We start from the raw sequence: 4,319 nt of genomic DNA on the forward strand, positions 1-4,319 counted from the left end.
ACAAGGAGCCAAACATAGGTGGGTTTTGCTTCGTTTTCCTTATTTTCTCCTTGGGGCGACCTTATTCACGAGCAACAGGAAGGCCAAAACTACTAGTACTGTTAAAGGAATATTAGAATTACTTAAAAATAATCATGAAGAGAAAACGTGTTTACTCTTTCGAGCTTTAATTTGACAGACGTGGTGGAGCTCCCACCGAACGGCAGGCACTGGGGACAAGATGACGGCGGGCACACACCGCCCACCGCCCTTCAAGATGGCGTCCTGTGGCGCTCGCTCACCGGCTCTGACTAGGATGTGACTAGTGACGGTGGCATTCTGTTGAAAACACGGAACTAACGATCAGGAAACCTGGTGTAGAATCTCTGTGTTGCCGTTTACTGGTCGCGTGGCCTTGGACCAATCACGGTCTCTCTCGTTGGTTTCTCTCCCACAGAATATGACCTTTGGCCACAGTGAAATGGTTCCTTTCTACCCAAGGTTGTCTGATTGCCCAGGAGGCTCACATCCATTGAGGAGGAAGCAGCATTTATGGCTGGTGCTCCTCTCACTTGCCAGAGGGGTAACGTCCATCACAGAAATCCCCGCCCCTCCCCGCCCTGGGCATGTTTCTCCCACAATGCTCCGCGGCTTTGCACCAGGTCCTCTCTCTGCCCAAAGGCCTCACTGTGGAATCTTAACTGCTGGGAAAGAATAATTTTTCAGATGCATAAACCATTTGGTGAAACCAGCCATATTTTAGGGGGGCTCGACTTCTCATTATGTAAAAAAATTCAAAATATTACGTCAGGCAAGGGAAATAAGTATGTTCTGAGGACCAGCGCAACCCGTGGTCTCACCGCTTTACCCTGCTGGTACCAGAATTTCACAAAATCAACAAGAATCATAATTCAATTGATCCGGTTTGATGAAAGCCACCGAAAATGAGAAGTAATCTCTTGCTGTAAGATTTCGCTCTAAGACTTTAGAGGAGGTTCTCTTAGCTAACTGTATAAATACTATAAATCTACTCTGATTTCCCCGAATCTCTGCATCAAAATCTGTGTGTATGAGATCAGTAAGTCTTACAGAAAGCCATAAATGTGGAACAGTAGGAAGACCCACTTACCAAGGACACGGTTCAACCCCACATGGGTGTGTTTGGAAGGTATGTTGCTAACACGTGTTGATCAAAATATATGATGTTTAATCTGTAGCGTCTGATGGTCAAAGCCTCTGTCTCCTTCTGCCCCCACAGCGATTTCTAGGCTGACCTGCCAAGAGAAAAAGATGTTTTTCGGTTGCCCCCATGAGGACTGGGGGCTGAAACCCTCCACTTCAACATGAACTCCCCGAGCTCTGTCACATGCAAATTTCCCACTGCCAACCCCGGCCTGCAGGACGGGAAACCAGGCCGATTCTGAAGCAACGCTGAGTTGTGCGTTGTAAACAGTGACCTATTCATAAAGCATCTATACTACATTGTACCAGGCTAGCTTTTGTTCAGGACCAAACCCCTCTGTTTCCAGAAACAACAGCAACCACACTTGCCCTTCAGTTCCAAGGTAACGGCTTACTAATGAGATTACCTTCTTCATCCTAACAGATTTTTCTGCTATGTGGAGACCGGGAATATGAGAACCCCTACTTAATTTAATGTCCTCTGAACGTTAGTGATTTGAAAAAAATCATTGTTGTTTTGACGACATTGTTGACATTTGAGACAGAGGAGCAGTTCACGGTGGGGACACCCGGGGCTCAGATCCGGCAAACAGAGAATGGCCCGCCATGCTGGTGACAGGCAGCATTCTCGAATGCAAACTGCGGGCTTGGCCTGATTGCCCGCCTACTGGCTGTGTGGTCTTGGGCGAGTTTCCTAAACTCTAAATCTCAGCATCACCGAGGGCATTAGATCACTGGGGGGGATTTCAGGAGACGCTGCATTAAAATAATCCTGCACAGGCATGCGCCTCGGGGGCTCAGTCGGTTGAGGGTCCAACTTCGGCTTGTGAGTTCGAGCCCCACGTCGGGCTCTGTGCTGCCAGCTCAGAGCCTGGAGCCTGCTTCGGATTCTGTGCCTCCCTCTCTCTCTGCCCCCCCCCTCCTGCTCTGTCTCTCTCTCTCTCAAAAATAAATGAACATTAAAAAATAAAAAGAATCTTGCCCAGCACCTTGCACTACAGATGTAGGGTACATGGCATATGCATATATATTGTGTGTGCACACATCCGTATACATACATACATACAACGTTTTTAGTTATTGCTGTTGTTATCACATTGCCAGGGCTATGATAACATAGCCTCACAGACAAGGGGCTTACACAGCAAAAATATGTTCACTCACATTTTGAGATGCTCAGCGTCCGAAATCAAGGTGCTGGGTTGGGTTGGTTTGTGATGAGGGCTGAGAGGGAGAATGTGTCACCGGCCTCTGTCTGTAGTGTGCATCCGGCCGTGTTCTCCCCATCTCTCCACATCGTGTTTCCTCTGTGCAGCCTCTGCGCCCAAATTTCCCCTTTTTACGAGGACATCGGCCATACTGGATCAGAGCCCACCCTCCATTTCATTTCACCTTGATTCCCTCTATAAAGACCCTATCTCCTATGTTAGGACTTTAACATACAAATTTGGAAAGAACACAATTCAACCCATAACACTGATGCTATAAATAATAATAGCAATTGTTATTATTACCATTATTATTGTGACTATTTTTGGAGCAGAGGTCATTCACTGCAAGGAAGTGCATGACGTCTTTGAGGGTAACAGGTGACTTACGGGGGGAGAGGGAATGTGCAGGAGCGAATGCATGAATGCTGGGCAGGGTATAAGTATTGCTAAGGGCTGGTACCCAGCAGGGCTGGGCTGACAGAGCTCCCAGCCCCTTGGGGGTGTGGGGGGGTGCAAGGAAGGGAGTAAATTGCAGGTGTGAACAAGAGAACCCGTCAATAGTCCCCAAGCCAGCCCCATGGGAATGCGACGACAAAGCAAGGACTTCAGTCACGGAGGAATTAAGCTCAGAAGGCAAGTTACAGATACTGACTTGGGTTCCCTTCCCACCTCCCCCATGATGTGCCAGCTTAAAACCTCTCTGAAGCTCAAGGTCTGCCAAGGCTGAATGTTCTGGAGCTGGAATAAAGACGCAGTGGGGTAATGTACCTAAAGAACCCTGCTCAGAGCCCGCACATCGTATGCATAAGGAAAGCGTTAAGGTGTTCTGCTTCTTGAAGTTGTGTGGAGTCCCAGGCACAATTCTGGACCCTTGGGGACCGCCCCTGGCATTCTAGGGACCTGCAGGAGATGGGCGCTTCTCCCTGAGAAGGCTGAAAAGCCACCTGACCATGTAGGACCCAACCTTGCTGTAGACACTCCCCTCCTCAGGACCTCCTGAGGACCCGGAGGAAACCATCGGTTTTGAATCAGGTTACATTGTCGCCACGTGCATAGCGACATGGGGGAACAGAAGCTTCATGGGGGTGGGAGACACTCCGTGGACACCTGGTCCTGCTTAGAACATTGTTTGTGTCCTATGTTGTTTGATTTTAATGCAAGAGAAGCTGCTGTATTTTAAAGGCCAAACCCATTTTCCTAAGAACCTGACTATTATTTCATACACACCTATTAGCTAGTTATGATCGAATTACCACTCAAAAAATGAGAAATCAGAATGTCCTTGTATAACATCAATGGGACACGCACACACACACGCACACGCACATGCACACACAATCCAGTTCAATGTAGCCAATACCACGTGCTGACTGGAAATATGATTGTATGGGGCCCAAGAGCTACTTCTGCTCCCTACAAAATCAGCTTTTCCTTTTATTTTTTGAAGGAATTCTTGGAAATTCTTCTGGGCAAACAGCACACTCAGGGGAACAGGTCACTTATACCGGGACTCTGATTGTTACAAGAGATTCCACAGCAGGACTTTGGAAAAAGAGAAAGTAAAGAAACCCAGAAAAAAAGACAGTGAAAGTCTCCTATTGACTTAATAACACAGCCTCTCTTGTTCCTGGAACTTGATTCACAGCTGATGGTGACTTATGGGAGGGGTAGAAGGAGGAAATATTTTAAAATCGAATTCTTGAAGACACAGAAAGGAATTAAAGGCAACTGAGAAACTGAACACAAATCATGCTTTTTTCACGGCTCATTATTTTTTAATCAACAACCTAAATATTTCAAGGGCACTTGTGTGAGGCCAATGTTTTGGGGGGATGAAAAACTCATGTATTTTCCAAAGAAATGAATATATCCGGGGCTCCTGGGTGGCTCAGCCGGTTAAGTGTCCAACTTTGATTTCACAATTTGTGAGTTCGGGCCCCAAGTTGG

At 47.1% G+C, this 4,319-nt stretch overlaps 1 long non-coding RNA gene across 1 annotated transcript; it reads left to right on the forward strand.

Moving 5' to 3' along the window:
* The first annotated feature begins 507 nt into the window (after positions 1-507).
* Positions 508-4,105, forward strand: LOC122199591. Its single transcript, XR_006193580.1, has 3 exons — positions 508-1,147; positions 1,238-1,544; positions 3,820-4,105. It is a non-coding gene; the product is annotated as an uncharacterized LOC122199591 (long non-coding RNA).
* Positions 4,106-4,319: the final 214 nt, after the last annotated feature.

The sequence above is a fragment of the Panthera leo genome, chromosome A1 (genome assembly GCF_018350215.1).
Source record: "Panthera leo isolate Ple1 chromosome A1, P.leo_Ple1_pat1.1, whole genome shotgun sequence".
NCBI classification, from domain to species: domain Eukaryota; kingdom Metazoa; phylum Chordata; class Mammalia; order Carnivora; family Felidae; genus Panthera; species Panthera leo.